The 26680-nt window shown below is 41.8% G+C and overlaps 1 pseudogene; it reads right to left on the reverse strand.

Moving 5' to 3' along the window:
• Positions 1–1466: 1466 nt before the first annotated feature.
• Positions 1467–26680, reverse strand: LOC135533692 (major facilitator superfamily domain-containing protein 12-like; annotated as a pseudogene).

Below are 26680 nucleotides of genomic sequence, written 5' to 3' on the forward strand. Positions count from 1 at the left end.
GTCAGGCCCACCTTCCACCCGAGGTAGGCCAACCTTCCACCCGAGGTTGGTCAATCCATGTTTGCCCTAAAATTGTCAAAGACCCCAGCCATAGACTGTTCTCTCTGCTACCACATGGCAAGTGGTACCGGAGTGCCAAGTCTAGGACAAAAAGGCTTCTCAATAGCTTTTACCTCAAAGCCATAAGACTCCTGAACAGGTAACCGATGGTTACCCGGACTATTTGCATTGTGTGCCCTCTCCCCAACCCCTCTTTTACACTGCTGCTACTTTGGGAGAAAATGTACATATATGGAGGAGCATAAATACTGTAACACAATAGAGAGATACACTTATAGAGTGCATTTGCCATTCTGGTAAAATACATTGTATATTGTATTGTATAGCAGAGGCGGCCATAGATGTATAGAAAAGTTGAACACTAAAAACAGACCACATGAAGGGAAGGTGACACATGGTATGTCCAGCTATCCTGGCACCTAAGGCCAGAGGGATATACAAGGAGGGGGTCAGTCAAATGACTAACTGATGACCAATAGACATAGCTCGCATATTTTTAGGACATAAAGACACACATACAAAGGAACATATTGAGCTAAGTGCAGAGCCAAAGCATAGGGCTGTAAAATAGAGGAATGTATAGTATTTTCAGTATAGCTGGACACGCTAGAAACTGAGGAGACACAGTCTGCTGATCATAGATAACACACAAACAAAAGAATGCATTTAGCTACGTGCAGGAACAAAGCAAGGGTCTTGTCATCATTATAATCTGACGGAAAGCAGGTATGGGCGTGATTGGGCTGAACAAGCAGGATGCACGGATTGGAATGTAACTTCATTTGCATGTGGGATGGACTCAGATGTTGTATGTGTATAAATCAGAGCGAATGCTCAGAAAAAGGTGTGTGTTCCGCGGGGCACTCCGGCTTGCTATACACTTGTATTAAAGCCTGATTGATTTCACAAGTTCTGGTATGCGTTGTATTTGATCCGATTTTCCACGACACTCCTCTCTGTTTATCATATATGCATCGTCACTTTAACTATACATTCATGTACATACTACCTCAATCAGCCTTGCTACTAACAGGTGTCTGTACGTAGCCTTGCTACTAACAGGTATCTGTATAGAGCCTTGCTACTAACAGGTGTCTGTATAGAGCCTTGCTACTAACAGGTGTCTGTATAGAGCCTTGCTACTAACAGGTGTCTGTATAGAGCCTTGCTACTAACAGGTGTCTGTATAGAGCCTTGCTACTAACAGGTGTCTGTATAGAGCCTTGCTACTAACAGGTGTCTGTATGTAGCCTTGCTACTAACAGGTGTCTGTACGTAGCCTTGCTACTAACAGGTGTCTGTATAGAGCCTTGCTACTAACAGGTGTCTGTATAGAGCCTTGCTACTAACAGGTGTCTGTACGTAGCCTTGCTACTAACAGGTGTCTGTATAGAGCCTTGCTCCTAACAGGTGTCTGTATAGAGCCTTGCTACTAACAGGTGTCTGTATAGAGCCTTGCTACTAACAGGTGTCTGTATAGAGCCTTGCTACTAACAGGTGTCTGTATAGAGCCTTGCTACTAACAGGTGTCTGTATAGAGCCTTGCTACTAACAGGTGTCTGTACGTAGCCTTGCTACTAACAGGTGTCTGTATAGAGCCTTGCTACTCTTTTTTTTCAAATGTCTCTCTACTGTTGTTTTATTTCATTACTTAAACACACACACACACCTTTTCTGCACTATTGGTTAGAGTCTGTAAGTCAGCATTTCACTGTGAGGTCTAAACCTGTTGTATTTGCGGCGCACGTGACAAATAAACTTAGATTTGATTTGAAATTTGATATTCACTTGATTTGATTTTGATTTGTTTAGTAAATGTTATAAGGCCCAGCCCTAACCCCTAACACTGGCACAATCACCCTGCCCCGCCTCCTGAGTGTAGTTAGGGTTGTCTATGTTCTCCTTGTGTTGGTTGCCAGAGTCTGGAAGGAAAAACAGCACCACACCCGAAAGCATTAGGGTTGAAGCAAGGTTTAAAACACATCTACTGACATACTGGATGGACACCTTGAGAAGGGATTTCTTGAGTAAAATGTTTGAAAGCCCTCACCCTGGCCCCGCCCCACTGAAACCACCCAATCGTAGTTAGGATTGTCTATGTTCTTCACGTCGGTCTCTGAAAGAGGAAACAAATCAGCACCACAGCACATGTAGGGCATTATTACATGAACATCCAAAGGAAGACTAGCCCTTCGTAGGCTAAAAAGAGATCCTGAAAAACAACAAGATCAGAGTTTACTTTATATGTTCTAATGTAATGTGATGAAACTCACGGTGGACGATCCTGATAGGCCATACAAGGATGGTACAGAGACTGAGAGCTGCTATGACGGCCACGCCCCCTGTTGCTATGACCATGACATAGTGGTAGTACCACACACACGCTGGACAGCAGACCTGAGAACTGATGGACAGAGAGAAAGAGAGAAAGGAGTTTACTACAGAAGAATTTCTATTGGATTTCTTCATTACTATTGATAAACTTGGTGGATCAAGATGTAGTCTAGGGTCTATTCACAACACAGTTGAATACATATGGAGTCTAGGGTCTATTCACAACACAGGTGAATACATATGTAGTCTAGGGTCTATTCACAACACAGTTGAATACATATGGAGTCTGGGGTCTATTCACAACACAGTTGAATACATATGGAGTCTAGGGTCTATTCACAACACAGGTGAATACATATGTAGTCTAGGGTCTATTCACAACACAGGTGAATACATATGGAGTCTAGGGTCTATTCACAACACAGGTGAATACATATGGAGTCTAGGGTCTATTCACAACACAGGTGAATACATATGTAGTCTAGGTCTATTCACAACACAGGTGAATACATATGTAGTCTAGGGTCTATTCACAACACAGGTGAATACATATGTAGTCTAGGGTCTATTCACAACACAGGTGAATACATATGTAGTCTAGGGTCTATTCACAACACAGGTGAATACATATGTAGTCTAGGGTCTATTCACAACACAGGTGAATACATATGTAGTCTAGGGTCTATTCACAACACAGGTGAATACATATGGAGTCTAGGGTCTATTCACAACACAGGTGAATACATATGGAGTCTAGGGTCTATTCACAACACAGGTGAATACATATGTAGTCTAGGGTCTATTCACAACACAGGTGAATACATATGGAGTCTAGGGTCTATTCACAACACAGGTGAATACATATGTAGTCCAGGTATAGGAGTGTATGAATGTCCAAGTTATTGAGCTTATTTTGGCTGATTTCATAAGACATAATCATGTTAGTGGAGCTAGCATGATGCAGCCCAGACTCCCAGGCTAGCAGTGAGTTAGCGGAGCTAGCATGATGCAGCCCAGACTCCCAGGCTAGCATGATGCAGCCCAGACTCCCAGGCTAGCAGTGAGTTAGCGGAGCTAACATGATGCAGCCCAGACTCCCAGGCTAGCAGTGAGTTAGTGGAGCTAGCATGATGCAGCCCAGACTCCCAGGCTAGCAGTGAGTTAGTGGAGCTAGTATGATGCAGCCCAGACTCCCAGGCTAGCAGTGAGTTAGCGGAGCTAACATGATGCAGCCCAGACTCCCAGGCTAGCAGTGAGTTAGCGGAGCTAACATGATGCAGCCCAGACTCCCAGGCTAGCAGTGAGTTAGCGGAGCTAACATGATGCAGCCCAGACTCCCAGGCTAGCAGTGAGTTAGCGGAGCTAACATGATGCAGCCCAGACTCCCAGGCTAGCAGTGAGTTAGCGGAGCTAGCATGATGCAGCCCAGACTCCCAGGCTAGCAGTGAGTTAGCGGAGCTAGCATGATGCAGCCCAGACTCCCAGGCTAGCAGTGAGTTAGCGGAGCTAGCATGATGCAGCCCAGACTCCCAGGCTAGCAGTGAGTTAGCGGAGCTAACACGACGCAGCCCAGACTCCCAGGCTAGCAGTGAGTTAGCGGAGCTAACACGACGCAGCCCAGACTCCCAGGCTAGCAGTGAGTTAGCGGAGCTAACACGACGCAGCCCAGACTCCCAGGCTAGCAGTGAGTTAGCGGAGCTAACACGACGCAGCCCAGACTCCCAGGCTAGCAGTGAGTTAGCGGAGCTAACACGACGCAGCCCAGACTCCCAGGCTAGCAGTGAGTTAGCGGAGCTAACACGACGCAGCCCAGACTCCCAGGCTAGCAGTGAGTTAGCGGAGCTAACACGATGCAGCCCAGACTCCCAGGCTAGCAGTGAGTTAGTGGAGCTAACACGACGCAGCCCAGACTCCCAGGCTAGCAGTGAGTTAGTGGAGCTAACATGATGCAGCCCAGACTCCCAGGCTAGCAGTGAGTTAGCGGAGCTAACACGACGCAGCCCAGACTCCCAGGCTAGCAGTGAGTTAGCGGAGCTAACACGACGCAGCCCAGACTCCCAGGCTAGCAGTGAGTTAGCGGAGCTAACACACGACGCAGCCCAGACTCCCAGGCTAGCAGTGAGTTAGCGGAGCTAACACGATGCAGCCCAGACTCCCAGGCTAGCAGTGAGTTAGTGGAGCTAACACGACGCAGCCCAGACTCCCAGGCTAGCAGTGAGTTAGTGGAGCTAACATGATGCAGCCCAGACTCCCAGGCTAGCAGTGAGTTAGCGGAGCTAACACGACGCAGCCCAGACTCCCAGGCTAGCAGTGAGTTAGCGGAGCTAACACGACGCAGCCCAGACTCCCAGGCTAGCAGTGAGTTAGCGGAGCTAACACGCGCAGCCCAGACTCCCAGGCTAGCAGTGAGTTAGCGGAGCTAACACGACGCAGCCCAGACTCCCAGGCTAGCAGTGAGTTAGTGGAACAGGCACGGTTCTCTATAATAAGGGGCTGGCTGTGCTGAAAGACACATTTGATTTGATCCGTGACACATTTGAAAGAAGTACTGAACTTAACACAAATTCGAGTACCAAACCGTTTTTCATGTTGTAGTATTGAAAAAGTAGAGAAGCGTGGGTATCGCACGCAACACTAAGGCAGGCACACACACACACACACACACAGACACACACACTCACTGGCAGGGGTGTAGAGTCTGTATCATCATAACAGCTACTCCGTTGGCCACCTTGTCAGTGAAGCTCATCGCCCCATAAACAAACGCTCCACTTTGCTGTGAAATACAGGGAAAGTTACACAACCACGAAAACAAACTCCATCAGTCTCACACATTAACTCATCGGGCCCTAAGATTCTTAAGATACTATAACTATAATAAGATACTATAACTAAGGGTCTAGTTGAAGACCGTAACTAAGGGTCTAGGGGTCTAGTTGAAGACCGTAACTAAGGGTCTAGGGTCTAGTTGAAGACCGTAACTAAGGGTCTAGTTGAAGACCGTAACTAAGGGTCTAGTTGAAGACCGTAACTAAGGGTCTAGTTGAAGACCGTAACTCCATTAACACCAACCGTCTGGTCCCCGATGAGGTCAGCGGTCATGGAGAGTGACATCACCAGGATGGTAGCTGACCCCACCCCTAGAAGGACGGACGCCCGTAGATCCGGTCACCCATCTGGTCGTCTATCAACACCCAATAAGAGAAGGCCATGATCAGCAGCAGGCCCACAAAGTAGGTCATCTACCAATCAGAGACGAGCAAGACACGAATATTAGTTCAATAATGTAGTGTCAGAGATGTACTGAAAACCAAATCCATAAAATCTACTGTGTTATGTGTATTACAGTTAGAGACAAACTACTGAACAGATTTGAAATAGACCAGACAGACACTCACACATTTGCCGATGAGTTTGCTGATAGGCTTCATGATGAAAGAGGAAGCGAAGCCACTGACGTACATCACCAGGGGAATAGTGGCAATGTATTTCTGGAACAGGAGACAGGAAACTGTGTTACTTAGACGTTCAAACAGGTACAGCCAAGGTCCTGGTTCTACATCAATAACAGGTACAGCCAAGGTCCTGGTTCTACATCAATAACAGGTACAGCCAAGGTCCTGGTTCTACATCAATAACAGGTACAGCCAAGGTCCTGGTTCTACATCAATAACAGGTACAGCCAAGGTCCTGGTTCTACATCAATAACAGGTACAGCCAAGGTCCTGGTTCTACATCAATAACAGGTACAGCCAAGGTCCTGGTTCTACATCAATAACAGGTACAGCCAAGGTCCTGGTTCTACATCAATAACAGGTACAGCCAAGGTCCTGGTTCTACATCAATAACAGGTACAGCCAAGGTCCTGGTTCTACATCAATAACAGGTACAGCCAAGGTCCTGGTTCTACATCAATAACAGGTACAGCCAAGGTCCTGGTTCTACATCAATAACAGGTACAGCCAAGGTCCTGGTTCTACATCAATAACAGGTACAGGTATAGTTGTAATTTTTGGTATAGGTACAGGTATAGTTATAGTTATAGGTATAGGTATAATTATAGGTATAGTTACAATTATTAGTATAGTTATAGGTATAGTTATTGGTATAGTTATAGGTATAGTTATAATTATAGGTATAGTTATAATTATTAGTATAGTTATAGTTATTGGTATAGTTATAGGTATAGTTATTGGTATAGTTATAGTTATTGGTATAGTTATAGTTATTGGTATAGTTATAGTTATTGGTATAGTTATAGGTATAGTTATAGGTATAGTTATAGTTATAGTTATTGGTATAGTTATAGTTATAGGTATAGTTATAGGTTATAGGTATAGTTATAGGTATAGTTATTGGTTAGTTATAGGTATAGTTATAGTTATTGGTATAGTTATAGTTATAGGTATAGTTATAGGTTATAGGTATAGTTCTAGTTATAGGTATAGTTATAGGTATAGTTATAGGTATAGTTATAGGTATAGTTATAGGTATAGGTATAGGTATAGTTATAGGTATAGTTATAGGTATAGTTATAGTTATTGGTATAGTTATAGTTATAGTTATTGGTATAGTTATAGGTTATAGGTATAGTTATAGGTATAGTTATAGGTATAGTTATAGTTATAGGTATAGTTATAGGTATAGTTATAGGTATAGTTATAGGTATAGTTATAGTTATAGTTATTGGTATAGTTATAGTTATAGGTATAGTTATAGGTTATAGGTATAGTTATAGGTTATAGGTATAGTTATAGGTATAGTTATAGGTATAGTTATAGTTATAGGTATAGTTATAGGTATAGTTATAGTTATTGGTATAGTTATAGGTATAGTTATTGGTATAGTTATTGGTATAGTTATAGTTATTGGTATAGTTATTGGTATAGTTATAGTTATAGGTATAGTTATAGTTATTGGTATAGTTATAGGTATAGTTATAGGTTATAGGTATAGTTATAGGTATAGTTATTGGTTAGTTATAGGTATAGTTATAGGTATAGTTATAGGTTATAGGTATAGGTATAGTTATAGGTATAGTTATAGGTATAGTTATTGGTATAGTTATAGGTATAGTTATAGGTATAGTTATAGGTATAGTTATAGTTATTGGTATAGTTATAGGTTATAGGTATAGTTATAGTTATTGGTATAGTTATAGGTATAGTTATTGGTATAGTTATTGGTATAGTTATAGGTATAGTTATAGTTATTGGTATAGTTATAGGTTATAGGTATAGTTATTGGTATAGTTATAGGTATAGTTATAGGTATTGGTATAGTTATAGGTTATAGGTATAGTTATTGGTATAGTTATAGGTTATAGGTATAGTTATTGGTATAGTTATTGGTATAGTTATAGGTTATAGGTATAGGTTATAGTTATAGGTATAGTTATAGGTATAGTTATAGGTATAGTTATAGTTATTGGTATAGTTATAGGTATAGTTATAGGTATAATTATAGGTATAGTTATTGGTATAGTTATTGGTATAGTTATTGGTATAGTTATAGGTATAGTTCTAGGTATAATTATAGGTATAGTTATTGGTATAGTTATTGGTATAGTTATTGGTATAGTTATAGGTATAGTTATTGGTATAGTTATAGGTATAGTTATAGGTATAGTTATAGGTATAGTTATTGGTATAGTTATAGGTATAGTTATAGGTATAGTTATTGGTATAGGTATAGTTATAGGTATAGTTATAGGTATAGTTATTGGTATAGTTATAGGTATAGTTATAGGTATAGTTATTGGTATAGTTATTGGTATAGTTATAGTTATAGGTATAGTTATTGGTATAGTTATAGGTATAGGTATAGGTATAGGTATAGTTATAGTTATTGGTATAGTTATAGGTTATAGGTATAGTTATAGGTTATAGTTATAGTTATTGGTATAGTTATAGGTATAGTTATTGGTATAGTTATTGGTATAGTTATAGGTATAGTTATTGGTATAGTTATAGTTATTGGTATAGTTATAGTTATTGGTATAGTTATAGGTTATAGGTATAGTTATAGGTATAGTTATAGGTATAGTTATAGGTTATAGTTATAGTTATTGGTATAGTTATAGGTATAGTTATTGGTATAGTTATTGGTATAGTTATAGGTATAGTTATAGGTTATAGGTATAGTTATTGGTATAGTTATAGGTTATAGGTATAGTTATTGGTATAGTTATAGGTTATAGGTATAGTTATTGGTATAGTTATAGGTATAGTTATAGGTATAGTTATAGTTATTGGTATAGTTATAGGTTATAGGTATAGTTATTGGTATAGTTATAGGTTATAGGTATAGTTATTGGTATAGTTATTGGTATAGTTATAGGTTATAGGTATAGGTTATAGTTATAGTTATTGGTATAGTTATAGGTATAGTTATAGGTATAGTTATTGGTATAGTTATTGGTATAGTTATTGGTATAGTTATAGGTATAGTTATAGGTATAGTTATAGGTATAGTTATTGGTATAGTTATAGGTATAGTTATAGGTATAATTATAGGTATAGTTATTGGTATAGTTATTGGTATAGTTATTGGTATAGTTATTGGTATAGTTATTGGTATAGTTATAGGTATAGTTATTGGTATAGGTATAGTTATATGTATAGTTATATGTATAGTTATATGTATTGGTATAGTTATAGGTTATAGGTATAGTTATAGGTATAGTTATAGTTATTGGTATAGTTATAGGTATAGTTATTGGTATAGTTATATGTATAGTTATATGTATAGTTATATGTATTGGTATAGTTATAGGTTATAGGTATAGTTATAGTTATAGGTATAGTTATTGGTATAGTTATAGGTATAGTTATTGGTATAGGTATAGTTATATGTATAGTTATATGTATAGTTATATGTATTGGTATAGTTATAGGTTATAGGTATAGTTATAGTTATAGGTATAGTTATAGGTATAATTATAGGTATAGTTATTGGTATAGTTATTGGTATAGTTATTGGTATAGTTATTGGTATAGTTATTGGTATAGTTATAGGTATAGTTATTGGTATAGGTATAGTTATATGTATAGTTATATGTATAGTTATATGTATAGTTATATGTATTGGTATAGTTATAGGTTATAGGTATAGTTATAGGTATAGTTATAGTTATTGGTATAGTTATAGGTATAGTTATTGGTATAGTTATTGGTATAGGTATAGTTATATGTATAGTTATATGTATAGTTATATGTATTGGTATAGTTATAGGTTATAGGTATAGTTATAGGTATAGTTATAGGTATTGGTATAGTTATAGGTATAGTTATTGGTATAGTTATATGTATAGTTATATGTATAGTTATATGTATTGGTATAGTTATAGGTTATAGGTATAGTTATAGTTATAGGTATAGTTATTGGTATAGTTATAGGTATAGTTATTGGTATAGGTATAGTTATATGTATAGTTATATGTATAGTTATATGTATTGGTATAGTTATAGGTTATAGGTATAGTTATAGGTATAGTTATAGTTATAGGTATAGTTATAGGTATAGTTATAGGTATAGTTATAGGTATAGTTATTGGTATAGGTATAGTTATATGTATAGTTATATGTATAGTTATAGGTATAGTTATTGGTATAGTTATAGGTATAGTTATTGGTATAGTTATTGGTATAGTTATATGTATAGTTATATGTATAGTTATAGGTATAGTTATAGGTATATGTATAGTTATAGGTATATGTATAGTGAGTTTACATGACACCCCTGTGCACTCCTTCACCAGGTTCTCCTTTTCATCCTTCTCTGTTTCAGAAGTGTGTAAAGCCCTGAAAGAAATTGATTTAAAAAAATCCCCTGTCCCTGATGAACTAGACCCCCGCCTCCTACACCTAGCTGCAGACATCATTGCTCCCCACTTCTTTGGGACTGGGACTAGCTTGGATAATAAGGTGCTCAGAGTAAACTGCCTGCTACTCAGGCCCAAAAACTAGAATATGCATATAATTAGTAGATGTGGGTAGAAAACACTCTGAAGTTTCTAAAACTGTTTGAATGATGTCTGTGAGTATAACAGAACTCGTATGGCAGGCAAAATCCCGAGAAAAAAATCCAACCAGGAAGTGGGAAATCTGAGGTTTGTAGTTTTTCAAGTCATTGCCTATCGAATATACAGTGTCTATGGGGTCATATTGCACTTCCCAAGATGCTTCTACTAAATGTCAACAGCCTTTAGAACCTTGTTTGAGGCTTCTACTGTGAAGGAGGAGGGAATGAGAACTGATTGAGTATGAGGTCTGGCAGAATGAGTTTGGATTTGTGAACTAAACGCGCGAATAAGGAGGTATTTGGAAATAAATTATGGACTTTATCAAATAAAGCAAACATTTATTGTAGAACTGGGATTCCTGGGAGTGCATTCTGATGAAGATCATCAAAGGTAAGTGAATATTTATAATGCTATTTCTGACACCTCTCCTTTGGAAAATGGCTGTATGTTTTTCTGTGGCTAGGCGGTGACCTAACATAATCGCAAGGTGTGCTTTCGCTGTAAAGCTTTTTTAAAATCTGACACAGCGGTTGCATTAAGGAGTAGTTTATCTATATTTCCATGCATAACACTTGTGTCTTTTATCAATGTTTATGATGAGTATTTCTGTAATTTGATGTGGCTCTCTGCACTTTCACTGGATGTTTGTTTGAGAATGCATTTCTGAACACACCAATTTCAAATTAGGTTTTTGGACAGAAAGAGTCACTTTATCGAACAAAACACACATTTATTGTGTAACATGGAGTCCTGTGGAGTGCCATCTGATGAAGATCAAAAGGTTGGTGATTAATTTAATCGCTATTTCTGACATTTGTGAGGGCTCTCCTTGGCTGGAAAATGGCTTTATGGTTTTCTGTGACTAGGTGCTGACCTAACATAATCGTTTGGTGTGCTTTCTCTCCGTAAAGCCTATTTGAAATCGGACACTGTGGCTGGATTTACAAACAGTTTATCTTTAAAATGGTGTAAAATACTTGTATAGGTTTGAGGAATTTTAATTATGGGGTTTCTGTTGTTTGAATTTGGAGCCCTGCAATTTCACTGGCTAATGTTGCGAGGTGGGACACCACCGTCCCACATATTCCAGAGAGGTTAAATGGAATGCAATCAGGTTTTTATGACCACAGCACTGTTTCAGCAACATTGAAGGTTTTAAATGACATCCACTGTGCTCTTGATAGGAAGTTACATTGTGTGTCTGTTTTTATTGATTTGTCGAAGGCTTTTGACACCATGGACCATGCTGTGTTAGTGCAAAGGTTAAAATGTTGTGGAATTACTGGTCATGCTCTAGATTGGTTTATAAATTACCTATCAAATCGTTCACAATGTGTAATGGAGGATGGTTGTAAATCTGAGTCCATAGAGTTGTGCTCAGGTGTTCCGCAAGGTTCTATTTTAGGCCCACTGTTGTTCATTTTGTATATCAACAACATTGGGGATCTTATTGAAACAGTGGATGTTCATTTTTATGCAGATGATACTGTTCTTTATACAAGTGGTAGTAGGTTATCTTTAGCTTTTGAAAATTCCCAAAGAGCATTTAACATCATACAACAGAATCTGTATGATTTAAAGCTGATTCTAAATTCAGGTAAAACAAAATGCATGGTATTGTCAAATGCCAGGCATGTTACTAATCATGTCAATGCTACATTGGCTGGACATACTATAGAGCAAGTTAAAGTGTACAAATATTTGGGTGTGTGGGTTGATGATAAACTGAGCTTCACTGTGCATGTAGAGAACTTGATAAGGAAGCTCAAGCTGAAAATAGGATTTTATTAACGGCATAAGGCTCGTTTTTCTTTTGAGGCCAGGAAGGTGCTGGTATGATGTACATTACTGGCATCAGGCTTGTTGTTCTCTGGAGGCCAGGAAGGAGCTGGTATGATGTACATTACTGGCATCAGGCCTGTTTTTCTCTGGAGGCCAGGAAGGAGCTGGTATGATGTACAGTACTGGCATCAGGCTTGTTGTTCTCTGGAGGCCAGGAAGGAGCTGGTACGATGTACAGTACTGGCGGTTTTAGATTGTAGTGATGTTATATATATGCAGGCCTCAGCCACTACCCTGAGAGCACTTGATTCAGTGTATCATGCAGCCCTCTAACACATCATTGTGATCTCTACAGCGCTGTTGGCTGGTCGTCATTGACCTTGCGTAGGCTTAAACACTGGTATACACTGGTTTATAAGGCCATATTGAATAAAATGCCATTTTATCTCAAGTTCTTTTTTAGTCAGGTCAGTAAATAAATATCTATTACGGTCCCATTCTCATTTGCGTCTAACAGTACCAAAAATTACAACAGGTCATGGTAGAAATAGTTTTAGTTACTTAGCTCCGTGGTCCTGGAATTCTCTCCTGAACATTTTAAAATGTGATGATCTAGTTTCGTTGTTGGATTTTAAACACTTGATCGATGTATATATCATAGAAGAGTGTAATTGTCTTTAGGACAGCTGTTTTTAGTCAAGATGTTTGTGTTTTTAAAAGTAAAATGTTTTTGTCGTACTGTATGTGTGTTTATAGTTTTGTTTAATGTTGTGTTAGGGTATGTGTGTTAGTGTATGTGTGTTAGTGTATGTGTGTTAGTGTATGTAAGTTGTTTTGTCTGGAACGTGGTTCCCCCTGCTGCTATTGGACCAGGTCTCTCTTGGAAAAGAGATGTTCTCTCAATGAGAAAAACCTGTATAAATAAAGGGCCAAATAAAATAATAGTTATCGGTATAGTTACAGGTATCGGTATAATTCAAGTGATCGGTGTAGTTATAGGTATCGTTATCGCTATAGTGGTGTTACCTTTGGCAACATGAGAGTGTTGGTAAGATACATGGTGTTGTTACCTTTGGCAACATGAGAGTGTTGGTAAGATACATGGTGTTGTTACCTTTGGCAACATGAGAGTGTTGGTAAGATACATGGTGTTGTTACCTTTGGCAACATGAGAGTGTTGGTAAGATACATGGTGTTGTTACCTTTGGCAACATGAGAGTGTTGGTAAGATACATGGTGTTGTTACCTTTGGCAACATGAGAGTGTTGGTAAGATACATGGTGTTGTTACCTTTGGCAACATGAGAGTGTTGGTAAGATACATGGTGTTGTTACCTTTGGCAACATGAGAGTGTTGGTAAGATACATGGTGTTGTTACCTTTGGCAACATGAGAGTGTTGTTAAGATACATGGTGTTGTTACCTTTGGCAACATGAGAGTGTTGTTAAGATACATGGTGTTGTTACCTTTGGCAACATGAGAGTGTTGGTAAGATACATAGTGTTGTTACCTTTGGCAACATGAGAGTGTTGGTAAGATACATGGTGTTGTTACCTTTGGCAACATGAGAGTGTTGGTAAGATACCTGGTGTTGTTACCTTTGGCAACATGAGAGTGTTGGTAAGATACCTGGTGTTGTTACCTTTGGCAACATGAGAGTGTTGGTAAGATACATGGTGTTGTTACCTTTGGCAACATGAGAGTGTTGGTAAGATACATGGAGATGTAGGTCTGAGACACGTTCACTATCAGTCTGGTGGACATGTAGAGAAACGCTACCTGGACAGGACAGAAGGAAAATACAGGAACTATTAACATGGGCTGAAAACACCCCTATTAACATGGGCTAAAAACACCCCTATTAACATGGGCTAAAAACACCCCTATTAACATGGGCTAAAAACACCCCTATTAACATGGGCTAAAAACACCCCTATTAACATGGGCTAAAAACACCCCTATTAACATGGGCTAAAAACACCCCTATTAACATGGGCTAAAAACACCCCTATTAACATGGGCTAAAAACACCCCTATTAACATGGGCTAAAAACACCCCTATTAACATGGGCTAAAAACACCCCTATTAACATGGGCTAAAAACACCCCTATTAACATGGGCTAAAAACACCCCTATTAACATGGGCTAAAAACACCACTATTAACATGGGCTAAAAACACCCCTATTAACATGGGCTAAAAACACCCCTATTAACATGGGCTAAAAACACCCCTATTAACATGGGCTAAAAACACCCCTATTAACATGGGCTAAAAACACCCCTATTAACATGGGCTAAAAACACCACTATTAACATGGGCTAAAAACACCACTATTAACATGGGCTAAAAACAGACAAAGCAGTGTTGTGTCTGCAAAATGTCAACAGAAATATATTCAGTTTATTTGTCATATGTATATACAAAGAAAAACTAAGTTGAGCAATCCTACTGCCGGAGATTGAAACAAACAACCCTGATTGGAAGTACACTGAGCATCGAATCCAGAGCGGATGCTGAGTATCAGATCAAAATGCTGTTGAAATCCAACCAGCTGTTGAATCGGACTTAAAATCTCTCGATTCCAAAATGGCAGGAGTGTTTCAGTGTTACCTGGTAAAAGGAAGGCTGCTGCAGCCAGCATTTCCACCTCAGCAGCGACTGGACGGGGCGGCAGCCTGAGGGCGAGGGATAAGGGGCCGGCGCTCTCCTCTCTCTTCTTCTTCATCATCCTCCTCTTCTCTCTTCTCTTCCCCTGCTCCCCCTTCTCTTCCCGTGTGCCCAAGTGAAAGAGGACAGAGAAAAGAGCACCGATACCCAGCACGATGAGGCTCAGGTTCTGAAAGGAAAAAAATAAAATAGAGAATGAAAAGTACCAATGAATGGACGTAAATATGTCCTCTTCATCTCCTCCCTGAAGTTGTCTACTATTGTTGTACATTTATTTATTTTTAATAACGGTGTTCAAATGACATACTGAAGGTGTAGCATGAGCCTACAGCACATTTCAACAAGCACTTCCTATTACAAACATGTGGAAGAAGATAACATCATCATCAAGATAATGAGTTGTGAATGGTTGTGGTTATACGCACATTCTTTAAAAAAAAGTTTAAGATAAAATTGTATCATGAATTTGCATTAACTATACAGGAAACAATCTGAGGCCAACTCTGATCTACTCATCAATGGGGTAATGTATGGCTCTACTCACCCAGAATATAGGGATATCTATGAGGTAATGTATGGCTCTACTCACCCAGAATATAGGGATATCTATGGGGTAATGTATGGCTCTGCTCACCCTGAATATAGGGATATCTATGAGGTAATGTATGGCTCTACTCACCCAGAATATAGGGATATCTATGGGGTAATGTATGGCTCTACTCACCCTGAATATAGGGATATCTATGGGGTAATGTATGGCTCTACTCACCCTGAATATAGGGATATCTATGAGGTAATGTATGGCTCTACTCACCCTGAATATAGGGATAACTATGAGGTAATGTATGGCTCTGTTCACCCTGAATATAGGGATATCTATGAGGTAATGTATGGCTCTGCTCACCCTGAATATAGGGATATCTATGAGGTAATGTATGGCTCTGCTCACCCTGAATATAGGGATATCTATGGGGTAATGTATGGCTCTACTCACCCTGAATATAGGGATAACTATGAGGTAATGTATGGCTCTGTTCACCCTGAATATAGGGATATCTATGAGGTAATGTATGGCTCTGCTCACCCTGAATATAGGGATATCTATGAGGTAATGTATGGCTCTGCTCACCCTGAATATAGGGATATCTATGGGGTAATGTATGGCTCTACTCACCCTGAATATAGGGATAACTATGAGGTAATGTATGGCTCTGTTCACCCTGAATATAGGGATATCTATGAGGTAATGTATGGCTCTGTTCACCCTGAATATAGGGATAACTATGAGGTAATGTATGGCTCTGCTCACCCTGAATATAGGGTTATCTATGGGGTAATGTATGGCTCTACTCACCCTGAATATAGGGATAACTATGAGGTAATGTATGGCTCTGCTCACCCTGAATATAGGGATATCTATGAGGTAATGTATGGCTCTGCTCACCCTGAATATAGGGATATCTATGAGGTAATGTATGGCTCTGCTCACCCTGAATATAGGGATATCTATGGGGTAATGTATGGCTCTACTCACCCTGAATATAGGGATATCTGTGAGGTAATGTATGGCTCTGCTCACCCTGAATATAGGGATATCTATGAGGTAATGTATGGCTCTGCTCACCCTGAATATAGGGATATCTATGAGGTAATGTATGGCTCTGCTCACCCTGAATATAGGGATATCTATGAGGTAATGTATGGCTCTACTCACCCTGAATATAGGGATATCTATGAGGTAATGTATGGCTCTACTCACCCTGAATATAGGGATAACTATGAGGTAATGTATGGCTCTGCTCACCCTGAATATAGGGATATCTATGGGGTAATGTATGGCTCTACTCACCCTGAATATAGGGATAACTATGAGGTAATGTATGGCTCTGCTCACCCTGAATATAGGGATATCTATGAGGTAATGTATGGCTCTACTCACCCTGAATATAGGGATATCTATGAGGTAATGTATGGCTCTGCTCACCCTGAATATAGGGATATCTATGAGGTAATGTATGGCTCTACTCACCCTGAATATAGGGATATCTATGAGGTAATGTATGGCTCTGCTCACCCTGAATATAGGGATATCTATGAGGTAATGTATGGCTCTGCTCACCCTGAATATAGGGATATCTATGAGGTAATGTATGGCTCTGCTCACCCTGAATATAGGGATATCTATGGGGTAATGTATGGCTCTACTCACCCTGAATATAGGGATATCTATGAGGTAATGTATGGCTCTACTCACCCTGAATATAGGGATATCTATGGGCCCCAGGGTCTCGGTGAGAGAGGGGTCCTCGTCTGATCCAGTCTGGAAGTGGAACAGCAGATAGGCCACAGCGTACACTGTTATATTGGCCATCACTGTAAACGCATACCTGGAATAGCAGAACAAGAGAGAATATTTTGCCATTTTAAAAAGCTCATTTCCTGCAATTCTACACATTTTGCCATGTCTTGTGTGTGTTCATGTGCTATTCCCGAAACGGCTAAACGCCTTTTATTCTCGCTTCGAGGCAAGCAACACTGAAGCATGCATGAGAGCACCATTTAACATCGATGGGGCTGTAGTGGAGCGGGTCGAGAGTTTGAAGTTCCTTGCTGTCCACATCAACAAACTGTCATGGTCCAAACACACCAAGTAAGTCGTGATGAGGGAACAACACCTTTTCCCCTCAGAAGACTGAAAAGATTTGACATGGGACCCAAGATCTTCAAGAAGATTTATTACAGCTGCACCATCGAGAGCTTCCTGACCGGTTGCATCACTGCCTGGCAACTGCTCAGCAGCCGACCATACGGCGCTACATAGGGTTGTGCGTTGTTAGAGGTTCACCTAGGGGGTCATGATAGGGGCTGGACCAAATGTTTGATGTATTAGAATAATTGACTATGTTGTATTAATAGAAGCGGAAGGGTTATAAGACCCCTCCCTCCTTACATTTATAGGATCCTGGACTACAGAGTAACACTATATATACAATATGAGGTTTAATATTGTTCCACAGTACTTTTCTGGTCTTTCTGCCTCTTCTAAGAGCAACAGTCTGAGAAATGTTTGACTGTAGAGACAGAACTCAGTAAGAGATAAGGGACCAGTCAGACATCCCACTATAAATCAACTTGGACATTATTTACTGCTAAGTATTTAGATAACACTAAAAACCTTGATTATATAGCTGTGTAGGCATGGCTTTGGTCTCATGAGTAGAAGGTAATGACGTAGGCAGTGACATCACTAAGGCTGGACTTCAGGTTTAATAAAAGCAACTTCTATTTTGCAGAACTTACGCGGAAAAATGCGTGCTCTGTTCCTGATTGTCAACTTCTGCAATTGCATTAATAAAGGTTTTTGAATGATTTAATTAAAGATATTGTCATAATGCTAATTTCACCAATGATGATTGACAAGGAACCGGAAACAAACCCTAACAGCGTACAGCCCAGTACATCACCGTGGCCAAGCTTCCTCCCATCCAGGACCTCTGTACTAGGTGGTGTCAGAGGAAGGCACAAAAATTGTCAAAGACTCCAGCCACCTTAGTCATAGACGGTTCTCTCTGCTACCGCACGGCAAGCGGTACCCGGAGCGCCAAGTCTAGGACCAAAAGGCTCCTTAACAGCTTCTAACCCCCCAAGCCATCAGACTCTTGAACAATTAATCAAATGTCCCCCTGGACTATTTGCATCGACACAGCCCCCCTGTTTTTACACTGCTGCTACTCGCTGTTTATTATCTATGCATAGTCACTTCACCCCTAACCTGTACCCCCTGCACACTGACTCTCCACCGGTACCCCCTGTATATAGCCTCCACATTGACTCTGTACCGTAATACCCTGTATATAGCCTCCACACTGACTTGGTACCGGGACCCCCTGTATATAGCCTCCACATTGACTCTGTACCGTAATACCCTGTAAATAGCCTCCACATTGACTCTGTAACGTAACACCCTGTATATAGCCTCCACATTGACTCTGTACCGGTACCCCCTGTATATAGCCTCCACATTGACTCTGTACCGGTACCCCCTGTATATAACCTCCACACTGACTCTGTACCGGTACCCCCTGTGTATAACCTCCACACTGACTCTGTACCGGTACCCCCTGTATATAGCCTCCACATTGACTCTGTAACGTAACACCCTGTATATAGCCTCCACATGGACTCTGTACCGTAACACCCTGTATATAACCTCCACACTGACTCTGTACCGGTACCCCCTGTATATAGCCTCCACACTGACTCAGTACCGGGACCCCTGTATATAGCCTCCACATTGACTCAGTACCGGGACCCCTGTATATAGCCTCCACATTGACTCTACCGGTACCCCCTGTATATAGCCTCCACACTGACTCAGTACCGGGACCCCCTGTATATATCCTCGTTATTGTTATTGTGTTAATTCTATCTTTTTTTTATTTATTTTTTACATTTTATTTAGTAAATATTTTAACTCTATTTTCTTAAAACTGCATTGTTGATTAAGGGCTTGTAAGTAAGCATTTCACTGTAAGGTCTACACCTGTTGTATTCGGCACATGTGACGAATTAAATTTGATTGACCATGCAGACTGAATGTGTCTCATGGTCCAGGAACAACACGTGGTCCTTGAGTGACAGGGGCGGGGCTAGGCGGGGCTAGGTCTGTGTGGAAAGCGGCATGGAGAGAGAGATAACTGAAGTAGCCAAGTAAACCTTAAAAATGTATGTTACACACAGCGTATCCCCTTTAACAAACCAAACACACACAAAAAAACATTATCAAAGCGAAAATAAAAACCCAAACCTGTCCGTGCATTAATACCGGTATATCGTACAATATGGTATACCGCCCTAGCTCCATCCTGGTTGTTATTTACCTGTAAGCAGTGAGCTCCAGCCTGGTTGTTATTTACCTGTAAGCAGTGAGCTCCATCCTGGTTGTTATTTACCTGTAAGCAGTGAGCTCCACCCTGGTTGTTATTTACCTGTAAGCAGTGAGCTCCATCCTGGTTGTTATTTACCTATAAGCAGTGAGCTCCACCCTGGTTGTTATTTACCTGTAAGCAGTGAGCTCCACCCTGGTTGTTATTTACCTGTAAGCAGTGAGCTCCACCCTGGTTGTTATTTACCTGTAAGCAGTGAGCTCCATCCTGGTTGTTATTTACCTGTAAGCAGTGAGCTCCACCCTGGTTGTTATTTACCTGTAAGCAGTGAGCTCCATCCTGGTTGTTATTTACCTGTAAGCAGTGAGCTCCACCCTGGTTGTTATTTACCTATAAGCAGTGAGCTCCACCCTGGTTGTTATTTACCTGTAAGCAGTGAGCTCCACCCTGGTTGTTATTTACCTGTAAGCAGTGAGCTCCACCCTGGTTGTTATTTACCTGTAAGCAGTGAGCTCCACCCTGGTTGTTATTTACCTGTAAGCAGTGAGCTCCACCCTGGTTGTTATTTACCTGTAAGCAGTGAGCTCCAGCCTGGTTGTTATTTACCTGTAAGCAGTGAGCTCCACCCTGGTTGTTATTTACCTATAAGCAGTGAGCTCCACCCTGGTTGTTATTTACCTATAAGCAGTGAGCTCCACCCTGGTTGTTATTTACCTATAAGCAGTGAGCTCCAGCCTGGTTGTTATTTACCTGTAAGCAGTGAGCTCCACCCTGGTTGTTATTTACCTGTAAGCAGTGAGCTCCACCCTGGTTGTTATTTACCTGTAAGCAGTGAGCTCCACCCTGGTTGTTATTTACCTGTAAGCAGTGAGCTCCACCCTGGTTGTTATTTACCTGTAAGCAGTGAGCTCCACCCTGGTTGTTATTTACCTGTAAGCAGTGAGCTCCACCCTGGTTGTTATTTACCTGTAAGCAGTGAGCTCCATCCTGGTTGTTATTTACCTATAAGCAGTGAGCTCCACCCTGGTTGTTATTTACCTGTAAGCAGTGAGCTCCACCCTGGTTGTTATTTACCTGTAAGCAGTGAGCTCCACCCTGGTTGTTATTTACCTGTAAGCAGTGAGCTCCACCCTGGTTGTTATTTACCTATAAGCAGTGAGCTCCACCCTGGTTGTTATTTACCTATAAGCAGTGGGCTCCACCCTGGTTGTTATTTACCTATAAGCAGTGAGCTCCACCCTGGTTGTTATTTACCTGTAAGCAGTGAGCTCCACCCTGGTTGTTATTTACCTGTAAGCAGTGAGCTCCACCCTGGTTGTTATTTACCTGTAAGCAGTGAGCTCCACCCTGGTTGTTATTTACCTGTAAGCAGTGAGCTCCACCCTGGTTGTTATTTACCTGTAAGCAGTGAGCTCCACCCTGGTTGTTATTTACCTATAAGCAGTGAGCTCCACCCTGGTTGTTATTTACCTGTAAGCAGTGAGCTCCACCCTGGTTGTTATTTACCTATAAGCAGTGAGCTCCACCTTGGCGTGTTCGCAGGACACCAGCTCAGGGATGAGTGACAGGTGTGAGATCTGCGTGGCAGCCCAGCCGAACTGGAAGATGATGATGAATGGGATGAAGTACGTCAGGCTGACCCACTGAGAGGTGTACTGGTCACACCCCAGACACTGATTAAAGATGAACGCAAAGGACATCAGCACACTGACCGTACCTGGAGAGGGGCAGGGGATGTTACTGTTGACGTGTGTGTATCTCACTTCCCTTTACCAACAGTAGCCTTGTCAGTCATGATAATAAAGCTTCTTACTCTGAACCGAATCCAATAAATAAAGAGGGGAGCAAGGTTAGCTCTATGAAGACCTAACACAGCCCACAGGAAGGGGAATGAGGTTAGCTCTATGAAGACCTAACACAGCCCACAGGAAGGGGAATGAGGTTAGCTCTATGAAGACCTAACACAGCCCACAGGAAGGGGAATGAGGTTAGCTCTATGAAGACCTAACACAGCCCACAGGAAGGGGAATGAGGTTAGCTCTATGAAGACCTAACACAGCCCACAGGAAGGGGAATGAGGTGATCTCTATGAAGACCTAACACAGCCCACAGGAAGGGAATGAGGTTAGCTCTATGAAGACCTAACACAGCCCACAGGAAGGGGAATGAGGTGAGCTCTATGAAGACCTAACACAGCCCACAGGAAGGGGAATGAGGTTAGCTCTATGAAGACCTAACACAGCCCACAGGAAGGGGAATGAGGTTAGCTCTATGAAGACCTAACACAGCCCACAGGAAGGGGAATGAGGTGAGCTCTATGAAGACCTAACACAGCCCACAGGAAGGGGAATGAGGTTAGCTCTATGAAGACCTAACACAGCCCACAGGAAGGGGAATGAGGTGATCTCTATGAAGACCTAACACAGCCCACAGGAAGGGGAATGAGGTTAGCTCTATGAAGACCTAACACAGCCCACAGGAAGGGGAATGAGGTGATCTCTATGAAGACCTAACACAGCCCACAGGAAGGGGAATGAGGTTAGCTCTATGAAGACCTAACACAGCCCACAGGAAGGGGAATGAGGTGAGCTCTATGAAGACCTAACACAGCCCACAGGAAGGGGAATGAGGTGAGCTCTATGAAGACCTAACACAGCCCACAGGAAGGGGAATGAGGTTAGCTCTATGAAGACCTAACACAGCCCACAGGAAGGGGAATGAGGTTAGCTCTATGAAGACCTAACACAGCCCACAGGAAGGGGAATGAGGTGATCTCTATGAAGACCTAACAGCCCACAGGAAGGGGAATGAGGTTAGCTCTATGAAGACCTAACACAGCCCACAGGAAGGGGAATGAGGTGAGCTCTATGAAGACCTAACACAGCCCACAGGAAGGGGAATGAGGTGAGCTCTATGAAGACCTAACACAGCCCACAGGAAGGGGAATGAGGTTAGCGCTATGAAGACCTAACACAGCCCACAGGAAGGGGAATGAGGTTAGCTCTATGAAGACCTAACACAGCCCACAGGAAGGGGAATGAGGTTAGCTCTATGAAGACCTAACACAGCCCACGGGAAGGGGAATGAGGTTAGCTCTATGAAGACCTAACACAGCCCACAGGAAGGGGAATGAGGTTAGCTCTATGAAGACCTAACACAGCCCACAGGAAGGGGAATGAGGTTAGCTCTATGAAGACCTAACACAGCCCACAGGAAGGGGAATGAGGTTAGCTCTATGAAGACATAACACAGCCCACAGGAAGGGGAATGAGGTTAGCTCTATGAAGACATAACACAGCCCACAGGAAGGGGAATGAGGTCACAGCCCAGACACAGGAAGGGGAATGAGGTCACAGCCCAGACACAGGAAGGGGAATGAGGTCACAGCCCAGGCACAGGAAGGGGAATGAGGTCACAGCCCAGGCACAGGAAGGGGAATGAGGTCACAGCCCAGGCACAGGAAGGGGAATGAGGTCACAGCCCAGGCACAGGAAGGGGAATGAGGTCACAGCCCAGACACAGGAAGGGGAATGAGGTCACAGCCCAGGCACAGGAAGGGGAATGAGGTCACAGCCCAGACACAGGAAGGGGAATGAGGAAAAGGAAAGAACATGAAGGAGATAAGCACACTGCTCATCCCTGGAGGGAGAGCGAAGGCGTTGTGCAAACATTGATGTGCAGGCTTATATCCCAGCCCAGCACTGACACACCTGAATCAACTAATCTAGGGCTTGATGATGATTTGTTTTAGCAGCTGTGTTAGTGCTGGGCTAGAACAAAAGCCTGCACACCCAGTGGGTCTCATGCAGGAGCAGGCCTGATCATCACAGCCCACTGATCCCAGGTAGGGTGTAGGTTTTCTGTGGCAACCAACAACTTACCGCTGGTTTGGTGCTTGTTCACTGGGACGATTCTAACTGGAACATTCCCCCTCGTAAGCAAGCTACGCAAACCAGCCAATAAGATGCCATGTTGAGTAGGTGACGGCAAGACAAACTCAAACCAAAAACCCATTGGCTTAACAATAAAGTGGCAAGGGGAATCACCAATATAACCCTGTTACATATAGCACATAGCTGTCTGGTAACCTGATAGCGCATAGCTGTCTGGTAACCTGAATTGCACATAGCTGTCTGGTAACCTGAATTGCACATAGCTGTCTGGTAACCTGATAGCGCATAGCTGTCTGGTAACCTGATAGCGCATAGCTGTCTGGTAACCTGATAGCGCATAGCTGTCTGGTAACCTGATAGCGCATAGCTGTCTGGTAACCTGATAGCGCATAGCTGTCTGGTAACCTGATAGCGCATAGCTGTCTGGTAACCTGATAGCGCATAGCTGTCTGGTAACCTGATAGCGCATAGCTGTCTGGTAACCTGAATTGCACATAGCTGTCTGGTAACCTGAATTGCACATAGCTGTCTGGTAACCTGATAGCACATAGCTGTCTGGTAACCTGATAGCGCATAGCTGTCTGGTAACCTGATAGCGCATAGCTGTCTGGTAACCTGATAGTGCATAGCTGTCTGGTAACCTGAATTGCACATAGCTGTCTGGTAACCTGAATTGCACATAGCTGTCTGGTAACCTGATAGCACATAGCTGTCTGGTAACCTGATAGCACATAGCTGTCTGGTAACCTGATAGCACATAGCTGTCTGGTAACCTGAATTGCACATAGCTGTCTGGTAACCTGATAGTACATAGCTGTCTGGTAACCTGAATTGCACATAGCTGTCTGGTAACCTGATAGCACATAGCTGTCTGGTAACCTGAATTGCACATAGCTGTCTGGTAACCTGATTGCACATAGCTGTCTGGTAACCTGATAGCACATAGCTGTCTGGTAACCTGATAGCACATAGCTGTCTGGTAACCTGAATTGCACATAGCTGTCTGGTAACCTGAATTGCACATAGCTGTCTGGTAACCTGATAGCACATAGCTGTCTGGTAACCTGATAGCACATAGCTGTCTGGTAACCTGAATTGCACATAGCTGTCTGGTAACCTGATAGCACATAGCTGTCTGGTAACCTGATAGCACATAGCTGTCTGGTAACCTGATAGCACATAGCTGTCTGGTAACCTGAATTGCACATAGCTGTCTGGTAACCTGATAGCACATAGCTGTCTGGTAACCTGATAGCGCATAGCTGTCTGGTAACCTGATAGCACATAGCTGTCTGGTAACCTGATAGCACATAGCTGTCTGGTAACCTGATAGCACATAGCTGTCTGGTAACCTGATAGCGCGCATAGCTGTCTGGTAACCTGATAGCGCATAGCTGTCTGGTAACCTGATAGCACATAGCTGTCTGGTAACCTGATAGCACATAGCTGTCTGGTAACCTGATAGCACATAGCTGTCTGGTAACCTGAATTGCACATAGCTGTCTGGTAACCTGAATTGCACATAGCTGTCTGGTAACCTGAATTGCACATAGCTGTCTGGTAACCTGAATTGCACATAGCTGTCTGGTAATCTGAATTGCACATAGCTGTCTGGTAACCTGAATTGCACATAGCTGTCTGGTAACCTGATAGCACATAGCTGTCTGGTAACCTGATAGCACATAGCTGTCTGGTAACCTGAATTGCACATAGCTGTCTGGTAACCTGATAGCACATAGCTGTCTGGTAACCTGATAGCACATAGCTGTCTGGTAACCTGATAGCACATAGCTGTCTGGTAACCTGATAGCACATAGCTGTCTGGTAACCTGATAGCACATAGCTGTCTGGTAACCTGAATTGCACTACCAAGGACCTGTCTGGCAGCACCTGAACGCAGGCATGTGGCCTGTGTTGTGAACTCACTTCCTTATGAATGACTCAGCTTAAAGTTTGGTCACAAGACTACAAGTGTTCAGTTCAACACATGTTATTGGCAAGGTAACATAATAGCCTTTCTTGTCCTTTTATTGTGGGCCTAGAATGGTACGGAATACATACATTGGCAATTGTAAGATCCAAAAGGACATAATTTGACTAATTCATAATTGTATTATAATTACAGTGTAGCAATCAACCAAGGCACCAATATGAAACAGGTATTCACTCACCCACTAAATGCCATGTCTTCCTCTTGCCGTATGTCCCACACCCCCGGGGTCCGGTCCGACTCGTAGCCGATAAGGGGTGTGCAGACCCCGTCCGCTATCTGCCCCACCAGCAGTAACACACCTGCATAGGTGTTCTGAAAGCCCAGCACGGAGTGGTAGTACACCAACAGGTAGGTGAACCACATAGACGCACACAGATCGTTCAGAAAGTGTCCCACAGCGTAACTCAGCCGCTGACAAAAAGGCAGAGACCTCGGTGTATAGTCTGACATGATTGTTTCGAGAATATTAGGTTATTTTCTGAAAAATATATCTATTCTAATTATAGTTAAATTGTTTTTGGAAGATATTTTGATTAACTAATATGTTCGCCTAAATATACGATCAAATAGGTTATCTGAATACTCAACAAGCAAAAATAGAATTCCACATTGAAAACAAATATTAGGTCCTACTTGTGTGAGTACAGATCGTTATTCCCCAACATGTCCGTGTCCATCTGATCACACGGTGCCAGTTTCCTTACGATCAAGCTGACTGTTATAAAGAGAGAAAAAAAATCTCTATATATATTCAGGCACCTAACAAAACACCTCAACCACTGTCCTTACCTCAGCCAACCCCGTAACCAGATTACGGTTAACTTGTTAAAGTAAAGTAACGCCTCGCCACTTCCCCATTCATTACATATATCACCCGTTTCACAGACATATCTCGGTAGTCGATTTAGAGACAATACGGATTGAATTCCAACGATATTCGCCGGCTCGTTATTCTTTGGAGTAAACATACACTATGATGCTGTTTCATGACAACAACAATGTCCGACAGCGTTCCGGTGAAATGAAGGGAAAGACTGGG

This window comes from Oncorhynchus masou, unplaced genomic scaffold (assembly GCF_036934945.1).
Source record: "Oncorhynchus masou masou isolate Uvic2021 unplaced genomic scaffold, UVic_Omas_1.1 unplaced_scaffold_2589, whole genome shotgun sequence".
NCBI lineage: Eukaryota > Metazoa > Chordata > Actinopteri > Salmoniformes > Salmonidae > Oncorhynchus > Oncorhynchus masou.